A 26,515-nucleotide genomic window follows, 5' to 3' on the forward strand; every position below is an offset into this window, starting at 1 on the left:
CTTACCCAGAATTTTCAATTCATCATTAAGTTTCCCTGTTTCAAGAGTTCTCATTTTATTTCCCATCCATGACAGAAATAGTAAGAGGTGGAGAACTTTGTTTATTTATTCATTAGCCAATCACCCTTTGACTATTCATCCTAGTCTTTTTTCTGGCCAATAGGCCAAAATCATCTAATTAATGATTTCCACTTTCCAACATGCATAATGTTGCTCAATTTCTCCCCATGAGGTTGTTTAGCCTTTCTGAAATGAAATTATAGAAATTCTTGCTTACTCTACCTTTGTATAAGTCCAACAGCCCTAACTGAAATTAATCATTCCCAATGGAAATTATACCTGAATGGTCATCATTGCATGTTCATGCTATATAAATTCAAGATAATGCAAGATGTTGTTTCATATTACACATACCACTAGTTCTATGGTATTACTTATAATAAAGAGGAGAAAATGTAATAATAACATCAATAACAATTTTAAGACTCATAACTTCCAAAGAACATTCAAGAATTTTGTGAAATTTTACACATTAAACTATTCATTAGTGAAAAAAACAACTCAAAAACTGGAGGCCAAGGTAATGTCATATCTGATATTCATACTGTGCTTTGTGATTTTTTCTATTCCAAACTTTTTTTCATTTGTGTGAATTTAATTTATGCCAATTAGCATTTTACTGAATTTTCAAGTGATAATGTTTTTTATTCCCTTTTCTGAATATAAGTTTGAATGTTCAATGTAAATGCATAATTGCCTTCTGTATGTCCCATTAAATGCCACAAAAATCCAAAGGGAAAAAATATGAGAGTAGCTAATAAATATGCTTCTTTCCCACTATGAAGAAACATAGAGACGTCCATTTTATCAATTATATCTAATAAAGTTTAACCTGAATGATATAATTTTAAAGTCCCTATTAGTGAGGGAGGCCTATAGAAACTTAAACTGGGTATTGGGCAATGTGAGTAAAGGTGGAGAGTTGGAATCTGTTTACAACATCTAAACCAGTGTCATTATGACCTAAAAGCTTTGTGTATTTTATGCACTTTAGTCTGAAACATTTACTGCCACTATTACATTTTGCAATTACAGTGAAGTGAGGCAGAAAATAGCAGTTCAAAAATGTATTCAAGTAATGAAGTTTGAACCATTAGTTGCAAGACGGTTGTTATTTTAGAAAATATTTAATCTTCCTAGCAGCATGGGTTCCTAATTGATCTTTAAGTATTATTGTTCCTGGACATTTCTAATTGACTTCTAATTGCTACTTTAAGGCAGTTGGAAAATAATGTGTAATGGATGGTAGAGATTGTTCCAGTGTATTATATCAACTATTCTGACTAAAATAAATTTTAGAGTTGACCCACTATCTAGGAGAAGGGAGAACATTATTGCAGACCTCATAAATAGCTTACCTATTTCCATGAGTTTTCATTCAGGGTAGTACAAAGCTTTTGCTTAATGATAAGAGCAGACATTTATATACCACTCTGTTTTATAAATATATTTACATATATTAACTCATTTGTTTCTTTTAAGAGTTCTATGATGATAGTGCTATCATCTCCCTTTCACAGATGAAGATATTACATCTCAGAGAGCTTGTTTCTTGCCAATTGGCACAAACCTAGTGAGTGTCTTAAGAGTGGCTTTGAGCCCAGTTCTTCAGCTAAATCCAGAGCTAGGCTTTCTTTGCAGTAGTGTTCCCTTAAAACCTAATTAGGCATTGCAAATAACATTTAATGACAAACACAAGCAAAACTTTGAATATTAATTTTAAAAATCTTGCTTATAAATAAACATTTTCTCACTGAATGTGAAGCAGTCACATATCCAATGAAATAGAACCACGTTAGATATTAAGAAGAGTGCTTGATCTTCAGGTAGAATGCGAGAACTTCACTAGGGAAAATGTTAAGTTCCTTAAGGCCAGGGACTGACTATTTTCTTTTTGAAATTATATTTGAGTACTTAATATAATGCTTCACACATTGTAGATGTGTAAATGTGACATTTAATTAAATTGAAAAATTCTTCTTTTTCTTTCAAATTTGTGATATCATTTTAGCCTATGAGCCCCTGATGCTTTTTTTTACCCTACCTGCTGAAACACTATGTCATTTCACATGAATTGTTCATTGAAAAGATCATTTTGTATAACTACTATGAACCCAGCACTGGGTTAATGACATATTTAATAAAATAATAACACAGTGCCTTTCCTCAATGAATATGCCAAAGGAAAAAAATGATTTAAATAAAATAATCAAGGAACAAAAATATGTACATTACCAAAGATTTAATGAATACTAAAATCTAGTATACAACAGAAATTCAGAAATAAGAGGAATCACAGACTACAGAAGTAGGGAATTTCAGTGTTGGAAGGAATCTCAATAGCCTTTCATTGTAAACCATATTTAAAAACAATTCCCTGCTTTAAGATTCTTCCCCACTATAATGAAGTAGCCATCTAGTCTCTAATTCAATTCCTACAGTGATTTGAACTCACTGTTGCCCAATGCAGTCCATTTCACTTTGGGACAGTCCTAATTGTCAGGAAATTGCATTTCATTTTTTCCTAAATTCAAATTTAAATGTGTTTCTCCATAGCACCTACCTATGTCCCCAGTTCCTATCCTTTGGGTGGAGAAAAAGCATTTATGGCTCTCTCACATGAAAATCTTACAAATATTTGAATACACTTATGTTCCTTTTTAATCTTCTCCTGGTTAAATTCCTTTGTTTTTTTTTTTTTATAAAGTAAGTCCTCAACATCATGAGATATCCTGGTTGCTTACCTCTGAAAACTCCTCAGCTTATCAAAGTCCTTCCTAAGTTGTGAAAAACAGAAATGGATATGATCCTCCAGATATGGTCTCACAAGGACAGATAAAAACAGATATATGGGGGCAGCTAGGTGGCGCAGTGGATAGAGCACTGGCCTTGGATTTAGGAGTATCTGAGTTCAAATCCGGCCTCAGACACTTAACACTTACTGGCTGTGTGACCCTGGGCAAGTCACTTAACCCCAATTGCCCTGCAAAAACAAATAAACAAACAAACAAACAAAAAAACAAACAAAACAAAAAAACCAGATATATGGAACAGAACCAAGAGAGCATTGTAAACAGTATCTGAAATATTGTACGATGTTGAAAATGCCAAAAGACATGGTGGCAACTGCTCTCCTCACTCAGAAAAATAACTATGGAGTCTGAATGAAAACTGTAGCATACTATTTTCACTTATGCTGTTGCTTCTTTGTTATTGTTTTTATTTATTTCTTCTTGCATTTTTCCTTTAGTTCTGATTAATGTGGAAATATATTTAACATTACAGTAATGTAAAACATATATAAAATTGCTTGCTGGCTTTGGGAGCAGGGAGGGAAGGGGGAATGAAAGAAAAATTTGGAACTTAAAAGGTATCTTTATATGTAATTGAGAAAAAAATTTAAAAAATTTTAAAAAAAGAAATGTCAGAATTTATCTGGAAGCTACACAATTATTAAAGAAATCTGTGATTGTAGGTTAGCTAGGTGATGCAGTGGATAAAGAAACGGCCCTGGATTCAGGAGGACCTGAGTTCAAATTTGACCTCAGATACTTGACACTTACAAGTTGTGTGACTTTACACTCATGGCCCTGCCCAAAGGAAAAAAACAAAACAAAACTGTGATTATGTTAGTTCGTCTACTATCATGTTGTTCACTCCAATTGAACTTTAGTCTACCATTAATCAGAAAAATAAATAAATAAATACTCCATTAAAAGCCTGCCACTGACCCCTTGTGCCATGGCCCCTGGGCTTCCTCAGCTGTGAGAAGTATGTGGACTGGAGTAGTCATTAAAAAAAATTGTTGAACTGAGCTAGGCTTTGAAACATGAGAAGATGTTATCAACAAGGAGGATGAAGGAAGCATTCTAGGCAGGAATGTTAGAAAGGAATCGTTACCAAAGTTAGGGTGACATGGATTATATGTGGATAGGAAGTAAACCAAAGAAGTCATACCAGGGAAGAGTGAGAGATAAGTTTTCATTCAGTCATTCAATTATTCATCCATCCATTCATCCATCTATCTATTCATTCATTTGTTAATTATTTATCTATTTATTTTTGTTTTCATTTATTTATTTGTTTATTTGGGGGGGGTGAAATTATATAGATGATTAAGTTGTAGTAAGTACAAAATGATTAAATCAGTTCACAACTCCACCAACACTGCATTAATATCATTTTTTGCCATATCCCCTCCAACACTTACAATTTTCCTTTTCTTTCCTATTACTAATCAAATAGTACCTCAGAATTATTTTACTTTGAACTTTTCAAATCAATAGTGATTTAGAGCATTTATTTTTCATATGGCTATAATAGCCTTGATTATTTTTTTAATCATAAAAGTATTTTATTGTTTTCCAGTTACATGTAAAGATAGTTTTTGACATTTGTTTTCATAAGATTTTTAGTTCCAAATTTTTCTTTCTCCCTCCCTTCCCTCTCCCCTTCCCAAGGCAGAAAGCAGTCTGATACGGGTTATATATGTACGATCACATTAAAGATATTTTTATATTAGTCATGTTGTGAAAAAAGAATCAGAACAAAAGTGAAAAACCAAAAGAAAAAGTAAAAACAAAAACAAAAGTAGAAACAGCATGATTCAATCTGCATTCAGAATGCACAATTATTTTTTCTGGATGTGGAAAACATTTTCCACCAGGAATTCTTTGGAATTGTCTTTAGTCTCGATTATTTCATCTGAAAACTGTTCATATCTTTTGATTATTTATCAATTGGGGAATGGCTCTTATTTCTATAAATTTGACTTAGTTCTCTATACATTTGAGAAATGAGGCCTTTTTGCAGTGAAACTTTCTTCATTTTTTTCACAGTTATGATTGCTAACTGTATGTCCCATATCCTATTCCTCCCTGTTTTTTTCTATTCTCTCTCTAGTATCACCCCATTCCTCCTCCATTTTTTTCCTGTGTACCACTTCCTCCAATCTGCCCTCCCTTTTATTATCCCCCTTATCCTCTTCCCCGCCTATTTTCTGTAGGCTAGAATAGATTTCTATTTCTAATTGAGTGTGTATGTTATTCACTCTTTGAGCCAATTCCTATGACAGTAAGATTTACTCACCTTCCCCCCAATTCCCTGACCTTCCCTTCCACTTTAAGAGCTTTCTCTTGCTTATTTTAGGTGAGATAACTTGCCCCATTCTACCTTTCGCTTTCCCTTTCTCCAAGTGCATTCTTCTCTAACCCCTTATTTTTTTTTTACTCTAATCCCTTATTTAAAAAAAAAATATAATACCTTCAGGGGCAGGTAGGTGGCACAGTGGATAGAGTGCCAGCTCTGGATTGAGGAAGACCTGAGTTCAAATCTGATCTTAGACATGTGACACTTACTAGCTGTGTGACCCTGGACAAGTCACTTAACCCCCATTGCCTCACAAAATAAATAAATGGATGAATGAATGAATAAATATATATATATACATAAATAAATAGATAGATGAATAGATACATAGATAAATAATAAATAAATATAATCCTTTCATTTTTATTCATACCTGTGCCTCTGTCCATATATATTCCTTCTAATCATCCTAATAATGAGAAGGGGCAGCTAGGTGATAAAGTGAATAGATCACTGGCCCTAAAGTTGGGAGGCTCTAAGTTCAAATCTCACCTCATACACTTACTAGCTATATGATTCTGGGCAAATCACTTAACCCCAATTGCTTTACACATCGAGGCCCATCTCCAGTTTTCATGACATATATCTTGCCACTGGACCCAGAGGGCTTTATAGGAAAGAGTGAGGTTAGTGATTTTGTAAAACCCTCCCTCACTTAAATCTGATTCCCTACAATTCATGATATCACTCCTATGTCATGAACCTCTTCAAGAATGAAGGACAAACAACAACAACAGTAATCATGAGAAAGTTCTTAGGAGTTACAAGTATCATCTCCCTATGTAAGAATGTAAATAGAAATCTATGCTGGCCTACAGGAAAATAGTATAACATTAAGTGAGTTATGATATTTCTTTTTTCTTTACCTTTTTATGCTTCTCTTGAGTCCTGCATTTGAAAGTCAAAATTGCTATTCAGCTCTGGTCTTTTCATGAAGAATGCTTGAAAGTCTTCTATATCATTGAATACCAATTCCCCTGCTCCCAAAAGAATTATACTCAGTTTTACTGAGTAGGTGATTTTTGGTTGTAATTTTACCTCCTTTGCCCTTTGGAATATCATATTCAAAATATTCCAATTATTTAATATAGAAGCTGCTAAATCCTGTATGATCCTGTCTATGGCTCCATAATACTTGAATTGTTTCTTTCTGGCTTCTTTCAATATTTTCTGAATCTCTTTCAGGAGGTGATCAGTGGATTATTTCAATTTCTATTTTATCCTTTGGTTCTAGAATATCAGGGTAGTTTTCCTTGTTAGTTTCTTGAAATATGATGTATAAGCTTTTTTTTTTTTTTAAATCATGGCTTTCAGGTTGTTCAATAATTTAAAAATTCTCTCTCCTGGATCTATTTTATTGGTCAATTGGTTTTCCAGTGAGGATTTTCACATTGTCTTCTAATTTTCCATTCTTTTGATTTTGTCTGTTTTTTTGATTTCTCATAAAGTCAGTAGCTTCCACTGGCTCAGTTTTAATTTTAAGGAATTATTTTCTTCAGTCAGCTTTTTTACTTCTTTTTCCATTTAGACCATACTACTTTTTCAGGGCTGTTTCTTTCAGTACGTTTTTGCATTACTTTTTCCATTTGGCCAGATCTGCTTTTCACAACATTCTTTTCCTCATTGGCCTTTTGTAACTCTTTTACCATTTGGCCTAGTCGGTTTTTTAAAGTGTTATTTTTTTTCAGTATTTTTGTGCCTCATTTATTAAGCTGTTGAGCCATTTTCCATGCTTTTCTTGCATGACTCTCATTTATTTTCCAAATTTTTCTCTAACTTTCTTACTTGCTTTTCAAAGTCCATTTTAATCCCTTCCCTGGCCTGAAATCAATGCATGTTTTTCTTGGAGGCTTTGGATATACATATTTTAACTTTGCTATGTTCTTCCTTGTCACCATAGTAACTTTCTTTGGTCAGATTGTTTTTTGCTGTTGTTTGCTCATTTTTCAGCCTATTTCTTGACTTAATTCTTTGTTAAAATAGGGATCTGCTCCCATGGTGGAGGGCACACTATCTCAAGCTTCAGGCTTTGGTGAAGCTGTTTTCAGAGATACTTCTCGGGATCTGTGAGTTATTAGTTCTCCCAAAGTGGTATGATCTAAGGAGAGCTGTATTTACTGCTCTCCTATTCTCCTTTCTTGTCTTTGAGCAAACACAAGCACTATTTTCTGCCCTGGAACTGTGACAAAAGTCCCTGTTCCACTGCTACTACAAGCTCTATTATTCTAGGGCTTCTCCTTGCCCTGAGACTGCTACCCAGAATTGTGACCTGGACCTGAGTTCATGCATAGCAAGAGTGCTGCTCCAAGTGCAAGCAAAAAGACACCTGTTATTTGCTTCTGAACAATTGTTCAATCCCCTTAATTTCTGTCAGCTTTTGGCACTTCTGCTGTTGATTCAGTGGCTCCCAAAGTTTTTTCCTGGTTTGTTGGGGCCTGGTCTATTCTGGCAAAGCCTGTGCTGGACTGTGTTCCACTCTTACCTGGGTATGATAGACCTTTCCTGCCAACCTTCTAAGTTATTTTTGGCTGGAAAATTATTCCCCTTTATACTTTTTTTCTGTTCTGCTGTTCCAGAAATTGTTTATTGCATAATTTGAGGTGTTCGGAGGGATTGGGAAATAGTTCAAGTGAGTCACTGCCTTTTCTCTGCTATCATGGCTCTGCCTCTCAATCTATTATTTTACTAACATTCAATTCAACAATACAATTCTGATAGCCCAATGTGTAGGATATTTGGCTAGGAAAAGATCATCTTAGGCAAATATAGAATTTTAAGATCTAAAGCCTTAGTGGGGACAAAAAAGTTCTTTGATGAGATACATGTTTGAATAAAATAAAATAAAAATCATCAGTGTATAATAAATGTTCAATCTTCTCTGTTCCTCTGAAAACTTATATAAAGACTATTTACATAAAGAGAAAGAAAAATAAAGCATATATCTTGATTGGCTCATAAGCTACATTTCTATGTATAAATTTGGATTTGTGACCTAGATGAAGAGAACTCCTCTGACCAACTCAAAAAGGGACAGAGGAAGGAAAATATGAGAGGCTAGTTGTGTTTGTTTGGGGGCTCATATTCAAAATCACATAGGTTTCTACAAAGATGAACCCATTTGAGTTTTGTAACCCTTTTTTTTTTTTCTGAGGGAATGACAAAACATTCCAGGTGATTATAACATTAAATATTCAGGAAGGAGAGTTTAGGATGAGTTAAGGCAAGTCTTTGTTCTTGAGCCTAGGGATACAATATATATATATATATATATATATATATATATATATATATATATATATATATATATATATATATATATATATATATATATATATATATATATATATATCAGTCCCTCCCTTCAGGAAGTTTGCATTTTACTGGATGAGTATAATAAAGTATAACAATAATAACTATTAACACAGTTTAACATAGAATAACAATGACAGCATAACATAACATATTGAAGGGAAAAAAAGGATGAAATCCTGCAATGTATAGTTTAGGAGGAAGCAATAGCTGAAGAGAATGAGAATCTTACTGGAAAGGTGATAGAGGGGAGAAGCATGGTATCAGAAAAGTCTATATGGAGATAATATCACCTGATCTGAGCCTTAGGGGAAAATATGATTCTCAAAGATGGAGGTGAGAAGGGAGTGCACTCCAGTCAGAGGTCCTGCTTGGGCAAAATGTGTACAGGCACAAGATACATATTGTGTTCCAGGGACTACAGTAGCTCAGTTTGGTACAATTGTATATTACATAAAAGGGAACAATGTGAAAAAGGTTAGGAAAGTAGAATGTGACTAGATCATGAAGGTCCTTAAATGATAAACTAAAGAGATATTTATTATATTTAAATTAATGTATGCATTACATTCAATATATGATAATTATAATTTTGGTGAATAATCTAAGAGTAGTAAACCAGAAATTGTGATTATATTCAGCACAATCATTTTAAAATAGTTTGTATACAATTGTATGTAAAAGAAAATTATCATTTTCTTTTTAAAATTTTGAGATCCAAATTCTTTCCATCCCTCCTACCCCTGCACACTCTTTGAGGAGTCAAGCAACTTTATATTAGTTATGGATTATAGTTATGCAAAACATATTTCCATATTATTCATATTACAAAAGAAAATATTGACTCCCATTCCCACCCTGGCCCAGGGAACAAGAAAAATAAATAACTTTTTTTAAGTATGATTGGATCTGCATTCAAACTCCATTAGTTCTTTCTATGGAGGTAGATAGTAATATTATTCATCATTAACTCTTTTTTTTTTTTTAGTGAGGCAATTAGGGTTAAGTGACTTGCCCAGGGTCACACAGCTAGGAAGTGTTAAGTGTCTGAGGCCGGATTTGAACTCAGGTCCTCCTGAATCCAGGGCCGGTGCTCTATCCAATGTGCCACCTAGCTGCCCCCATCATTAACTCTTTAAAATTTTCTTGGATCATTGTATTGCTGAGAATCACTGAGTCATTCAGAATTAATCACCTTACAATATTGTTGTTAAGTAAAATCTAAATAAATAATATTGGGCATCTAGGTAGTGTAGTAAATAAACACTGGCCTTAAAGTCAGAAAGACTTGAGTTCAAATCCAACAGTTCTTAGCAGTGTGATTTGGAGCAAGTCATTTAATACTGTTTGTCTCAGTTTCCTCTTCTGTAATATGAGCTGGAGAAGGAAATAGTGCAACAATCTAGTATTTTTTTTTTTCAGTGAGGCAATTGGGGTTAAGTGATTTGCCCAGGGTCACACAGCTAGTAAGTGTTAAGTGTCTGAGGCCGGATTTGAACTCAGGTACTCCTGACTCCAGGGCCGGTGCTCTATCTACTGTGCCACCTAGCTGCCCCAATCTAGTATTTTTTGCCAAGAAAAAGCCCCAAATGGTGTCATAACAATTCAGACATGCATGAAACAACTGAAGAACAACATTAAAACTAAATAGTATTGCATTCACAAGAACTTTGTCTCTTTATATTTTAACCAAAATTACAGGTTAAAAAATATTTATATAATTGTCTGTATAAAATGATATTAGGTCATAATTCTGTATTTTGACATCCTATGTATACACCTTTAAGGGAAGTAGTCTCCATGGGGAGATAATGTGAGTCCTGCGAATTAGAATTAAGAGATCAATTCAAATAAATCTAGTTTATACTGAATCTTGAATATCTACACTTATTTTGTAAATTAAATAAAATGATTTATTTCAAGGTCCTTTTTTTTATATTTTCTTCAAGAGAGCTTGGGATTTCAAGTGAATAACTGGTCAAGGGATATGTAAAGGTAATTTCCAGAAAAAGAAATCAGTTACTTATAATAGCAATATTTTAAGGATGATCAACTGGAGAAGAAGTCGCAGGGAGAAAGAATTTAGGACTTATTTTTAAAATATTGTTATATTTTACAAGTAATTGGGAAACTTTTAATGATATACAATAAAAAAAATTTTGAAAGTGCTTGTGGTTAGGCTATGAAGTCAAAATTTCATTATAGTCATTCCAATAATTGAGAATTGATTCATTCAGCCATCCTCCACATATTTAAATTAAATTTGACATTATGACACTTCTCACCCAAAAGAGTACCATTTACTATATTACTTATGTAGGGTACCACCTCAAAAGTGATTGAGACCTCCCCAGTGTAAGGACCTTCTACTGCAAAGATGATAGACTTAAGCAACTCTACACAAAAGTATTAATAAACTAGAAAATGAATCCATTACATGATTAAATATTTTGTTTTAATATAATTTTTATAAAACTAATTTTCCTTCTCTGACATAATTACAAACCTATTGTGTTTCTCATAATTAATCAATGATAGCATATAAATTTATCACAAATCATACACACATACATATATTGACTTTCAGGCATTAATCTGTTAAAGACTTTACTAAGATTTTTTTTTCTTTGAGGAAAAAAGGAAATTTTACTATGAATTAGCTTGGATGTTTATTTATGGACCAAATCATTCTACAAAAAGTGTCAGTATGAATTTTGTGTGTAGACTAAGTTAAAAATTAAGTAAATAGTGATTTTCCAGTTCATTTGGTTTCAGTTGTCACTGGATCCCTGATTTTGAAAATATTCTCATTATTTTCTCATCTCTGGAACTGTTGAATAATTAAAATAGGAAATGATTAATGCCACTTTCATTTTGTTTTCAAAACTCATGTTGAAAAAATAATCAAACATCTCTGCAAACTATAACACAGCCTATTTCTTTGAATTGAAAAGAAAGGCTTTTTACTACTATCTTTGACATAATTCAGGAGGATTTTTTAAATTGTTTTTGACTTTCAGTTAGCCAGGTTGGAAATTCATTACTGTGCTTTAATTCAGAGGTAAACACCTTTAGTTTCAAATGAGGATAGTTCTGAATTGCATAAATCTGAACTGATGAAATGGTCCTACTCATTGACTTATTTCAGTCTAAATAAATTCAAGTTTTCTTTGAAATTGCTTATTAAATCTGGTCAGTTTCTATAATTTAATTTACGACCTCATTATAGTTGTAATTAGAATAGTGGTTACAGAAGTGCTTAATTATATATTTTAAAAGAAACACTCTGAATAACTGGCTAATTAAAGACACTAAAATTTTGGATGTTTTTCTTAATGGAGCCTGGGGAAAATAGTGGGGGTATTTTCAATTACCATACTCCTTATAAATATAGTGATTGCTCCAATTTGAAGTTTGTTTTTCAAGTCTAAAGATCTTGAGAGTTTGAGTGAGAAGATAAAAATAATTATCTGACCAAAGTTTCTACAATAAACACAAATGTATTTTAGTAAATTGTTTTAATGGACAATGCATGCAATGACTTTAATAAAACACAAAAAGACAATTAAGGAAATTTTAAGAGTGGTTGGGAAAAGATAGTATATTGAATCATTCTAGACACTTCCATTCAGTTTCAGTTCTATTGGAAGTGATGAGTAATACAGAGTTTTTATCGATGATTGTGATGATGACTTTACTTAACCTGTATGTTTAATGGAGCCCAGATATAAATACTCGGGCTAGTTGTATCATGTTTTCTTTTATGTTTATTATGGTAAAATAATATTTAATTGTATACAAATATTAATTTCTTAATTGAATGAAAGTATATAGGGGGCAGCTAGGTGGTGCAGTGGAGAAAGCACCATCCCTGGATTCAGGAGGACCTGAGTTCAAATCCGACCTTTGACACTTGACACTTGGCACTTAGTAGATGTGTGACCCTGGGCTACCCAATTAACCCTCATTGCCCTGCAAAAAAATAAAGAAAGGAAAAGGAAAAAGAAAAAAAAAGAAAGCATGCATATATATATATATATATACATATATATATATATATATATATGTAAGCTTATCTATAGATGAACCACAAGTAGCTTTGGAATGATTCTTGTTGTAAACAGGAGAATAAGAATGACTTGTATAATACTGCATCCTGTTCTCACATGATTTTGTTTTCTACCATAAAAATTCTATTTTCAAGGTTTTTTTATTCTACATAATTTTGAAGTTTAAGATTATTCAGCAGATAATTTATATTAACAACATTATTCTCAAATTGGGAGTTGGGCTGTTTTAAATATGAAAAATAAAGTTTTAATTGGGCAGGTTTAATCATGATGATGTACTTGTTCCAGAACAGTTTATTTGTTCTCAAGGATATAGTATAGATTGTATATGTAGTATGGGCATGTTAGCCATTCATTTATGAAAGATAATAAGACTACAATTATATTTCTGGGTGATCAGATACTGTCTGTCAAGGCACTGAGTATATTATTTTTTATCTAAGATTATATGTTATATAGATTCTATCATTGCCTTAAGAAATTTCCATTGAACGATAAATTCAGGCTCATTGTGATAATTCTATTATAGGACCAATATCTACCAGGATTCATCCTCCCTCCACTATCAGGGATTCATTTTCCTTTAAAGGTGAACAAAGCTGTCCTTTTGAACCTATCATTGACTCTCTTGAAAAAGATTTCTGATCTCCTAAGCAATTATATATTCTCATCTACGTGGTACCAGTGACCCTCTGTCTTGATGGATATTCACCAGTGCACCACTCTTTGCCCTGAAGATCAAGCATGCTATATGGGGATGATAGGGGGATTATCTATAGAAGCTGTGCCACTGTGCCTTCTTTTGAATATCCATCAAGACAGAGGGTTGCTGGTGCCATGTGGAAAAAGGAAACTGGGTTAGCTGAACCAAATCTGAAGCTCTAATAAAAAGTGGCAGTCATCAAAACTATTTGGTACTGGCTAAGAAATTGACTGGAGGATCAATGGAATAGGCTAGGCACAGGAGACACAATAATAAATGATTTTAGTAATGCTCTGTTTGATAAACCCAAAGACTCCAGCTTCTGGGATAGGAACTCAGTATTTGACAAAAACTACTGGGAAAACTGGAAGAATGTATGCCAGAAATAAGGCATAGACCAACATCTTACACCTTATACTAACTAATATAAGATCAAAATGGGTACATGATTAAGACATAAAAGGTGATACCATAGGTAAATTAGGAGAGGAAGGAATAGTTTACCTTTCAGATCTTTAGAAAGGAGAACAGTTTATAACCAAACAAAAGATAGAGAATATTATGAAATGCAAAATGGATGATTTTGATTACATTAAATTAAAAAGTTTTGTACAAACAGAAGCAATGCATCAAAAATTAGAAGGGAGGCAGGAAGCTGGGACAGAATTTTTATGGCCAGTACTTCTGATAAAGGCCTCGTTTCTAAAATATATCAAGAACTAAATCAAATTTATAAGAATCAAAGTCATTCCCCAATTGAGAAATGGTCAAAGGATATGAACAGGCAGTTTTCTAATGAAGAAATCAAAGGTATTGCCATATGAAAAAATGCTCTACATCATGACTGATTAGAGAAATGCAAATTAAAACAACTCTGAGGTACCACCTGACACCTATCAGATTGGCTAATATTGACAAAAAAGGAAAATAATAAATGCTGGAGAAGCTGTTGAAAAATTGGAACACTAATGCATTGTTGGTGGAGCTGTGAACTGATCCATCCATTCTGGAGAGCAATTTGGAATTATGTACAAAGGGCTATAAAGCTGTGCATACCCTTTGACCCAGCAATACCACTTTTGGGTCTTTTTTCCCAAAGAGATCATAAAAAAGGGAAAAGGACCCACATGTACAGAACTATTTATTGCTACTCTTTTTGTGGTGGCAAGGAATTGGAAATTGAGGGGTTGCCCATCAATTGGGGAATGGCTGAAGAAGTTGTGGTATGTGAATGTAATGGAATTCTATTGTGGTGTAAGAAATGATGAGCAGGAGGAGTTCAGAGAAACCTGGAAGGACTTGCATGAACTGATGATGAGTGAGATGAGCAGAACCAGAAGAACACTGTACACAGTATCAACAATATTGTGTGTTGACCGACTGTGATACACTTGATTCTTCTCACCAATACAATAGTACAAGAAAATTCCAAGGGACTCATGATGGAAAATCCAAACAAAAAACAAACAAACAAAAAACTGTGGAATGTGGATGCGTATTGAACATGCTATTTCTTTTGTTTTTTGTGCTGTTGTTTTTCTCTTTTGAGGTTTTTCCTTTTTGCTCTGGTTCTTCTCTTATAGCATGACTAATGCAGAAATATACATTTGCGTTATTGTACATATATAACCTATATTGGATTCCCTGCTGTCTTGGGGAGGGGGGGATGGAGGGGAGGGAGGGAGAAAAATTTGAAATTAGAAATCTTATGGAGACAGATGTTGAAAACCATCTCTGCATGTAATTGGAAAATAATAAAATACTTTTATATTTCAAAAAATTTTTAAAAGAAATGTTTTGCAATTATTGTATAATTAAAAAGCAAGTAATAAGGAAATATTTCACATATATTTTACTTTTGTCTTCTTTTTCTATGGAAATTCTAAGTTGGGGGTATTTGTGTTGTTCAGATGGCTGATATATATTAATATATAGATATATAGATGTATAATGCATACATCTTTAAACAATTTAATGTCTTGGCATTTATAAAAAGTGATATCGATAATTTTCTGTTTTCAGTACTGAACTTTCAAGAATATTTTGAGCTCTCTATTTGAATAATTAGATGGAGATTTATCATATATTAATTTATTAAAGACTGCTAACTTCTTAGGTATGTTTATTTGCAATAATTCATGTTTATTCAGGTCTTTGTCATGTTTTTTAAACATACCCTACTGATGTATTACAACTTCTGTATGTTTTCACAATATATTCTAATAAAAAATGTCCAGGAAAATTAATGATAAGCCTTGTGTGTGTTCTGGAGGTAATAGTTTTATTTCAAGTGATACTTATTTTGTTTTTAATTATAAAAATTAATAAGATGTTGCTATTTCCTCAATTATTGTCTATTATTGTCTATTACCATAGTATTAAATTAGTTAATTTGGATGCCATGTGGATGATGATGATGGCAATGACAATGACAAATTCATTGAATCCTTCTTGTTGTATCCAGCCAAATAAACTTTATCCAACAGATAGAAGAATTCTCAATAATACCAGGCTTACTACACAATTAGCCAGTGGAAAGTTGAATCTTCCATTTAAAATTTAAAAATCATATGCCCAGGAGCATTATTGTTACAAAATTTTATTTAGGCTGGATATTTCCTAAAAATCACACAAAGATAATGAGGTAAATATAATATTAATTAGTTGGCATTGATTAAGCAATATTTAATATTTAGTTGTCAGATTGATGAGAACATTGGCAAATATTTGAAATTTCTATATGTTACCTAAACTATACCATAAAAGATAAAATATTAAGCAACCATCTCAATGTTTAATGCAGTTTATGTGAAGCCCTGGGTATTTCTAAATATCTAGTGGGCTCAGTACTAAACTTATGAATATTTGGCAGTAACCAAATAATTAGCATCGTATAGAAATGTGTTGGGCTGTCTCAAATTTTCCAAGTGAAGTATATGAAAGAGAAGTAGCTACATTAAGAATATTTTTTTAAAAGATATCAAAAAATTTTTTTAATATTAGTTTTATTATAAGTGGAGAAAAATAGTGCAGGAATTATACTTTTCCATCAATTGTTTCATTTACTATGTTCCCGAAGTTGTAATGCATAATATCATTATTTCAAATAAATTAGAACATTTCCATTGTGAAGTTTTTAAAAAATGCAACTTACAATATGGTGATAGTGTAATATTCTCTGTTTCTACATACAGTACTTTGAAGAGAATGAGAAAACATCAGGTAATTTTAAAGTATGTGACAAAAATGGGCCTTAATTCATTCAAACCAAAAGGATGTTTCGTTGTTTATAAATTGGTAAAAGGATTTTATTACCTTGGTTGGTGGTTAATGTAAAAATGTCTGAATGTAGTGTTGTTTAAGAGCTCTTTTGATAATGACTTTGAAAGCATGTAGGATAATACATCTAGGAAATACGATACTATTACTGCCATACATCAGACATGGAAAAACAGCCAAAATTGTATATACTTTATTTGTCACAATGAATAATACACTAGAAAAAGTTTTGTTTCCTAATCTTAATATATTTATTCTATGAGGATTTTTTCTTCATTTTTTTATATATCCCCCTTCCTCCAAAGAGGTTTTCTCACTAAAACAAAACAAAACAAACAAACAAAAAGCAAACAAAAACAAACAAAACCTTGAGAAATAAATAAATATGTTGACATTAAAAGGGAGAATTAATTAGCATTGGAACTTCCAGACAAAGGTAACTGCTTGACTACTTGACATTTAAAATTAACAATAGTTTTGTTTGTTTTCTTTTCCTAGATTTCTTCAAGACTCAGCATATATAAATAAAATAGATAGATAGATAGTTTTTTTGTTGACCTTTGTTGACCTTTCCAGTTCTTTTTTTTTGGTATGTTTCATTCTAAAATTACTTCATATTTACTTTGTACTTTTTGGGTCTGTATAAGTTATATCTTTCCAATAGAAAGTAAGATTGTTGGTCAAAGGTTTTTTTGTTTGTTTTGCCTATTGGAATAGCTTATGAAGACCATATGTTCAGGGAATATATACTGAATTGTATTGAATTTACTATAATCTGTTGTTATTCTGTTGTTGTTGATATGTATAATAATGACATAATAATGGCTCTTCGGCAATATGAAAAACCCTTTGAATTTTAGTGTTCAGGAGAATTCTGTCCTAGACTTTATTTGCTTCTCCATCTATATTTGTAATCTTACCAGCCTTCATGCATGGGTTTAACTATTATATCTATACAGATAATTGGTATATGTATGCATTGTTTGGGCCAAATTTAAAAATTATAATCACTAGAGCTATGGTTATGCTATCATAGTAAGGTTTTAATTTAGTTGTAATTCTCTCAGTAACATTAAACATGTGCTCAGTAGGGAAGACAGGCTCTCCCATGCTATTATTCCAATTTTTTTTTTTTACTGTGTGAATGAGGAGAAAACCAGTAATGCTATGATGGAATATTGAGTAAGTTAGTCCTTTAAATTGGGATATTATGCTGTCCCAAAACATTCCAATGAGAATATACAAGGGGAAAGCAAAATATTAAATCATGGTGCAGTTTAAAATGGGCCAGCTTTTCTCTGACCAGCAAGATAAGTGTGAAGGCTTTCAGAGACTTTTAAAGCAAGGGAGATTTGTTAAATGAGGGAGGCAGTGGGGGAGGCTTAAAAAGGTCCACTAGATTAGTTGGCATGTGGCCAAGTAAGGGGTGGGTGGTGTGGGTTAAAGAAATCCACCAGATTTGCTAACTCCTTGCTTGGCATGCCAAACTGTTGAGGCCACATTTAATATGGGGAGAGTTAATTGGGGGGCTTGCCATAATATTGGGGTTCAGAAAATAATGAGGGGCCTCTAGGTCCAAAGCTTCCTCCCCTCCAAACTTCTTTTTTAGTTATTTCTCCCAGGCCAGTAAGAAAGGAGCTTAACAGCCTCTTTTCCACAAACAAATCAGGTTTTATTAATAGGAATAAAATACACAGCAAAGGTGAAATTAATATGGTCAAGGACAAGGGAATAGGGAAAGAGGAAATGGATAATCTCCCTGGCTCTAGCAAAGGCTTTCAAGAGTGAGAGAGCCACTTCCTGTTTGGGGTCCCTTTTTCTACCTTTTCCTCACTCCCCCAAAGGGGTGGTCCTTCAAATTATGTGGCTGAGACTGGTTCCCTATTAATGATGCAATCCACAGCCTCTGAGGGCACTCCTTTTCAGGGTTGGACAAGTTTAGACTAGGTTTAACAGGGCCAGCCAGGTGTGGCTAAAATCTAATCATCTTTAAGTGGGTACTTAGTAGTTTCTCGTTCACACCCAATTCAAACACTACTAGATCAATCAAGTTGGACTCCTGGTCATCTGCTCAATTGCATTATTTTACCACAGCATAGATGTGCACTTATCCATATGTAGATGTAAACACACATGCATATTTTTGTATACATGTATATACATAAATACATAAATGTATTTACTCATACACAGATATACGTTAATAGTACCTACTAGACATTTCAAGATGGATTCCCTGGAGATGTCTCAAATTTGACAAATCCCAAACTACAGTCAATATCTTACCATTTTGCAATCTTCCTTATTTCTAGGAAAGGTATTATTATTCTTTAAGTTTTTTTTTCAGTTTCATAACATTATTATTATACTTGGCTACTCACTATGCCTCATTCAGGTTCCAAACCTTGGCATTTCTATTTTCACATATTTTACATTTGATCCTTCTCTCCACTCATACAACTATTATGATATTTCACACTGTCATAATGTCTTGCTTAGATAATTGCAAAAGGTTACTAATTGGTCTCCCTGCCTAACTTACCATATCCAAAATATCTGCATATTGTTGCCTATGTATGTATCTATGTATGTATTCCTTACAAGCTGATATTATAATTTCAATCTCATATTCAATCATCTCATATTGATTTCTATTTTTTCTAGAATGAAATATTATTTTCCTTATCTGATCTTTTAAAATCCTGGCCTCAACCTGTTTTTGTAGCCCTTTTAGACACTATTCATCCTCCAACACTGTGGCATTATCTCTGTTTGTCGCACACACACATTTCAACTCACAACTTTGTTCACATACCTGTAATTCAGTCTCTCTTATGTCTGTGTACGGTCATATCTCCATTCCTTTAAGAAGCTCATAACTGGTCTTCTCCAATAAATGTTTCTTAAACCCTCAAATCCTAGTGTTCTCAGTCCCAAACTACCTTGAATTTAACTACATAAATTTGTATTTATAAAGTTACTATTCTTAGATAAATTCTTTTTCTCCCCTATTAGATGTTAGTTTACATGTGTGTAGTTATTCTTTGTATGTTTATCCCCAGATTGGAGTTCAGTGCCTGATATATAATAAGTATATAATAAATGCTTCTGTGTGGATTGATTGCATCCTAAGTGAAAAATTATCTTCATATTTATGTAGAATAAGAAAAAAATAGGGTATCTTCAAATTAGCAGTATCTAATGATACCACTTTAAGATAATTAAGGGATTTTGGGGAGTCATTGTCAAGTCATTATTTATTTATTTTGAACATTGCTGAGACTCATAAAAAAATACATTGACATCCAATTTAGTATAATCATTTTCTAAGTGGGATTTTGAGTCAAGTTTCGAGGAAATGTAACTAATTCTGCAAATTGCTACTATTGTATTAATATTTAAAGACTCACTTTATGCTACCCTATATCCCAGAATGTATAACGTCTACTCTGTCTATGAAAACAAATACCAGTACATTGTATATATTGTTCTCACACTATCTATTCAAGCTTGTGTACCACTCTACAATGAAATGAACTCGACCTACTGAAATAACGATCATTACTATACTCTATTTCAATCATTCCCATTCTTGTCCTGCTTACACTGTTTTCCTTGATAAAACACAACATACTTTTCTCTTTGAACAGTCTTTATTTTTTTAAAGTTTCAGCTGCAGTTCTAACTGCTCCAAAATGCCATTCTCAGTTGTTTCTACATACATGCTTCTTTCTGTTCTCTGAATTCCTATGGCATACATAGTCACTGGCCAATGCTACAGTTTCTATTAATGTAATGAATTATATTCTCTTTATTGGGTTCCTTAATTTGACCCCAGCTCTGTATATTTTAGTTTCTTTAAGATTACTGATAAAACCCTATTCTTTTTATCCACTGCGCCACCTAGCCACCCCCTACCCTATTCTTTTTAAAATTTAACATGACCTGTGAAAAGTTTGTTCACAAATGAGAAACATTTTGGAGATTTAAACTTCAAGAAAATTAAAAATAAAAAGGTAAATCTGAAAAAGGAAAAAATCATGTAACTTAGACTTTCAATTTTTATAATGCTGAAATAAAGAGGAAATCTTAAAACACCTTAAAGGACATTAGGGAATATGTAAAATTCAAGGTGATCCTGTGAAGAATAGTGTGACAGACAATTTAACTAGTTGGTATAAAAGTGTACATAGAGATACTATATAAGCAAACATGTTAGTAGATTCTATCATCTTTTTAAAAAGCTTTATTATGTTAAATTATCAAACATTCTTTTTTTTTACTCTTTCCAACTCCACCTACTCACCTACCTGTCCTGACTAGCAAGAAAGAAAATGGAAGAAAGAAAGAAGATGGGAAGAGAGGAAAAGAACAATCAGTAAAGAAAGGAAAGAAGGAAGGTAGGGAGGAAAAAAAACAAATAGGAAGGAAGAATTACTGTGAAATGTAAGTACAATAAAATATATTCCACATGAGTAATTTTTTTTTCTTTTTCTGAAAATTAGTGTTTCATATATCTCTGTCATGTTGGGGTAGTATTTTCTATCACTCTTCTAGAATAATTATTGGTGATTTATTTGATCAGAATTTTAAGTCTTTCAAAATTTAATTTTTATAATATTGATGTTTAACTTGTTCTAGTTATGTTCATTACATCATGAATAAGTTCAACTAGGTATATCTATATTTCTCTGAACTTTTTTTGTTGATTTTCTGATATTGCTAAAGTATTGCATTGCATACATGACGTTGTTGGTTTTTTTTTTTTTTTGGAATCAGTGACCAAGATTTGGTCATCCTCTTTATTTCCAGTTATGTTATTTGACAATAAAAAAGAGATAACACATATTCTAATACAAACAATATATTTCCTTTTTTATCTCTTAGGGATAGTAAGGTTATTATTCAGTCAAATGGTATGGGTTGTTTGTTAAATTTTAGTGAATAATTCAAAATTGCTTTCTAAAATATTTTGCTTCAAATATATTTATTTCAATAAATATGTACAAATTTTAATATTTTGAGTTTTAAATTCCCTCCCTCTCTTGAACTGTCTCTACCCATTGAGAAGGCAAAAAATGTGATATTACATATACAAAGTCATTCAAAACATGTTTCTATATTGCTCATATTGCAAAACGCAAGAAATTTTATATGGTTTAGTGTACCCTCAGAGTTCATCAGCTCTCTTTCTGGATATGGATGGCATTTTTTCACCTTGGGTCCTTTGGAATTGTCTTAAAAATTGTCTTTATCTGAGTGGCTAGGCCTTTCACAGTTGAACAGCCTTAAATATTGTGTTACAGTGTACAAATTTTTGATGGTTCTGCTCCCTTCCCTTTACATTGGTACATGTAGATTTTCTCAGATTGTTCTGAAACCATATTACTAATGATCTCCTATAGCACAATAGTATTCCATTATATTCATATACCAAGACTTGTTCAGCCATTCCCCAATTGATGGCCCTCTGATCAATTTTCGATTCACTGCCACAATAAAAAGAGCTACTATAAATATTTATTTACATATAGGTTTTCTCCCTTTCTCTTTAATTTATTTGGTATACACACCTAGTAATGGAATTGCTGGGCCAAAGAGTTTGCATAGTTTTATAGCCTTTTTGACATAATTCCTAATTGTTCCCAAGAATGGCTAAACAAGTTCATAATTCTACCAAAAGCTCATTAGAATCCCATTTACTCCACCCCCCATCCTATCCAGAATTTGTCATTTTCTTTCTTTATCATGTGAGCCAATCTGTGGGTTAGGATCTCAGTTATTTTAACTTGCATTTCTCTAATCAACAGTGACTTAGAGCAATATTCTATGTGACCAGAAAACTATAATTTCATCTACTGAAAATTTTCTTATTCACATGCTTTGACCATATCAATTAGTAAATGCCTCATATATTTTTTTTAATAATTTGACTTGGTTCCCTATATATCTGAGAAATTGGGCCTTTATCATAAAAACATTGCACATTTTTCCAAGTTTCCAGTTTTCTTATCATTTTTGGCTGCATTATATTTTTTTAGCAAAATCTTCTAAATTCATACAATTAAAATGATCTATTTTATTTCCTGTGATTGTCTCCATATCTTTTTGGTCATAAACTATTCAGTTTTCCATATAATTGACATTTGCATGTTCTCACACTCCCCTAATATGGATATATTACCCTTTATGTCTAAGTCATTTATCCAGTTTAACCATATCTTGGCATAGTGTGTAATTTATATCTAATCTATGCCACTGATCCACTGCTCTATCTGTTATCAACTACCAGATTGTTTTCATAACAATTACTTTGAAATATAGTTTGAAATCTGATTCTGCTAGCCACGTCTTCACTTTTTGTTTTCATTGATTCCCTTGATAACATTGAGTTTTCTTCTTCTAGATGAATTTTGTTATTTTTCTTCTTGTGTGATTGATATGGCACTAAATACATAAATTAACATACTTATAATTGTCACTTTTATTGTATTGACTCATCCAATGCATGAGCAATTAGTACTCCTCCATTTGGGGAAGGGGGTTGATTTTATTTGAGTGAAAAGAGTTTTGTAACTGTGTTCATATAGTTCTTGGAGTCATTTTAACAGGTAGGCTCCCAAATATTTTATATTGTTAACCATTATTTTGCATGGAATTTCTATTTCTATCACTTCCTGCTGGGTTTTGTTTGTAGTATATAGAAATTTTGATATATTATGTGTTTGTTTTATAGCCTGTGATTTTTCTAAAATTGTTAATTTTTCCAACCAGTTTTTTAGTTGATTCTCCAGGGTTCTCTAAGTATACCATCATATCTTTTGCAGAGTAATAGTTTTATTTCCTCATTGCCATATATTGCTTCACTTTATTTTTTTTGTATTAATGCTATAACTACCATTTCTTTTTTCTTTTATTATACACTATATATTTTTCTTTCTCCCCAGTTATATGTATTATATTATATATACAGTTATATTTTTTTTTATATTTTAAAGTCTTGAATTCCAAATTCTATCTCCTCCATTTCTCCCTTTCCTCCCGGCTCCCTGAGTCAGTAAGCAATACATTTGCTCTAGAGACAGATGACCCATTACAAATAACTGTACTATTTAATGAAATATATTTCCAATATCCCTTTGAGTTTAACATGAAAAAAAAACAATAAAGGATAGAGGCAAAGCTATTTTTCCCCACAAGACTATCTGATTTCTTCTTGTTTTTAAAAAAAATATATGTTAGTAGAAAAGCTTAGTTACTTCTGCTAAACACATTAGCTAGTAGAAAAACAGACTACTATATTCTTAATTTTCCAAATTAATAATTTTTTTTAAAAAGTTCAAAAAGAACCACATAGTGGCTAGAACTTTGAATTTTGAACTACAAAACAAAGGTTTTAAACCTGAATCTGCTATTTTTGTCCCAGTTGTTTAACTCAAATCAACAAGCATTTATAAAATGCCTACTCTTTGTAACGTACTGTTTAATTAAGGTCTGTGGAGCTTGGATGAGTCAAATAATATCTCTATACTTCAAGATCTTCAGGGTAAAGATGATAAGGTTTGATTGGATTATAGATAAGAATCTTCCAGCACAAGTTCCTATGAATTTGCCTATGAATTCTATTTTTTTTGTGCACTTGGCAAGCTCCTTTCACACAATGTACAAAAACATTGTTGTTGTTTTTTTTTTCAAATTTCTGGAGAAACAATCAATAAGTAAACATTTATTAAGCACCTACAATGTAGTGGGCACTGGCAATCCAAAAAAAGGGAAAAGACAGTATCTGCCCTTAAAGAGCTTACAATCTAGTTGGGGATACTACATGCAAGCATACATATAAGGCAAGTTATATAGAGGACACAAAAGATATAAAGAACCAAACCATTGCAATAAAGTAAGGTTAAGGGAAGGTTTCCCGTACAAGGTAGGATCTGAGTTTTAGGCCTGAAAGAAGCCAATCATGATGGTAGGAAGAGGAGACAAAAAAGAATGTTTGCAGGCATGAAGGACAGTGAGTGAAAATGCTGGGAGCCAATTGATGGAGAGTATTATTCTTGGAATAGCCAGAAAGCTAATGTCACTGTAATGAAGAATGCATATGGGAGAGTAATATGTAAGAAGACTGGAAAGGTAGGAAAGGTTGAGTTTAGGAAGGGATTTAATGCCAAAAAAAGCATTTGTGTTTATTCATAGAATCAATAGGAAGCCACTGTCTTTTATTGAGTTTCGGGGTGGGGGGGGAGGCATTTAACATAATTACATCTGTTTTCTTAGAAAAATCATTTTGGTATAGAATATTTAATATAAAAACTGGCTTGAAGCTTAGAATCACCATCTACTCATTCCCCAACCCCCCAAAAACAAAAATAAAAACAGGAAAAAAAAAACCTTAAGATTTTAGCAACTTTTCCCATCACTTCCTGGCAAGTAGAAGAAGAAAAAATTGAAGCAGTGCCAGATTTTATATTTATGGGTTCAAATATCAATGAAGACAGCAACTGCAATCATGAAATTAAAAGATACATGCTCCTTGAAAGGAAAGCTATGTCAGATCTGAACAACACACTAAAAAGTAGAGACATCACCTTGCCTTCAAAGGTTTGTAGAGTCAAATCTATGTGTTTGGTTTTTTATTGTTGTTTTCTAGGAGCAACATAAGGCTGTGAGAATTAGACTATAAAGAGAGCTGAGCACCAGAAAAATCAAAACTTTTGAATAGTAGTACTGGAGGATACTTTTGATTGTCCCATAGAGGACAAGTATGTCAAATCAGCCAATACTTAAATATATTAACTCAAACTATTCAGTGGATGGTCAAATAATGAAGCTGAAGGTTAAGTATCTTGGCCAAATAATAAGATCAATCTCATTGGAAAAAACCTTGATGGTAAGAAAGATTGAAAACAAAAGGAACAGGGTATGGCAAAGGATGAGATGAATAAATAGTATCATGGAAACAATGAAAATCAATCTGAGAGGTGGAGCCAAAATGGCAGAGGAAAGGCTGTGATTCCCACAAGCTCCTAATAAGCCATCCACTCAATCCAAAATAATGCCATAAAAGAACTCCCAGAGAAGCCTAACTTATTTAAGAACAGAGCAAGACTATTTTCCAGCCAAAGACAGCAACTGGGATCACCTGCTAATAAGGGTGAGAGAGGAGCTCAGCATGTAGACAGGATCCAGCCAGGAACAGAACACACCTCCAGCTACTCTGAGTCTTCACCACCATCGGCTTCTTTTGAGGCTTGACTCCTTGACCAGGGAGGGGGCTCAGTGGTTGGCTGGGGTGAAGTGGCTGTGAGGTGAACTCTGCTGGAGTTAGGGTGAAGCACACTGGTTCTGAACCAGTGGACCAGATCAAGTGGTGGTGGCCCAGTAGGGGAGGGGCAAAGGCATGCTAAGCTTCTGACCATAGAGAATCAGATTTCAATCAGACATCTGCTTCCAGGTCAAGAGAGTAAGCAGAGAAAGCAATGGATGTTAGAAAGCTTCTTTGAGGAAAAGGTAGATCAGAATACACCCTTAGAAGAAGATAATAACAAAATCAAAGCTTCAACATCCAAAGCTTCCAAGAAAAATATGAATTGGTCTCAGAACATGGAAGTGCTCAAAAGTGACTTTGAAGAGAAAGTAGGAGACAGAAGGAAGAATTAGACAGATGGAGGAAAGAATGGAAATAGAAATGAGAGTGATGCTGGAGAGTCATTAGAAAAGAGTCAACAGCTTGAAAAGTCAAATGTAAAAGGAAGTAAAAGGCTCTCTGAAGAAAATAATTGCCTAAGAATTAGTGTTAAACAAATGGAAGCTAGTGACTTTAAGAGAAACCAAGACACAGTAAAACAAATCCAAATGAATGGGAAAAAAAAGAGGGCAATACAAAATATCTCCATGAAAAAACAGCTGACCTGGAAAATAGATCCAGGAGAGATAATTTGAAAAT

Source organism: Dromiciops gliroides, chromosome 4 (assembly GCF_019393635.1).
Source record: "Dromiciops gliroides isolate mDroGli1 chromosome 4, mDroGli1.pri, whole genome shotgun sequence".
NCBI classification, from domain to species: Eukaryota; Metazoa; Chordata; class Mammalia; order Microbiotheria; family Microbiotheriidae; genus Dromiciops; species Dromiciops gliroides.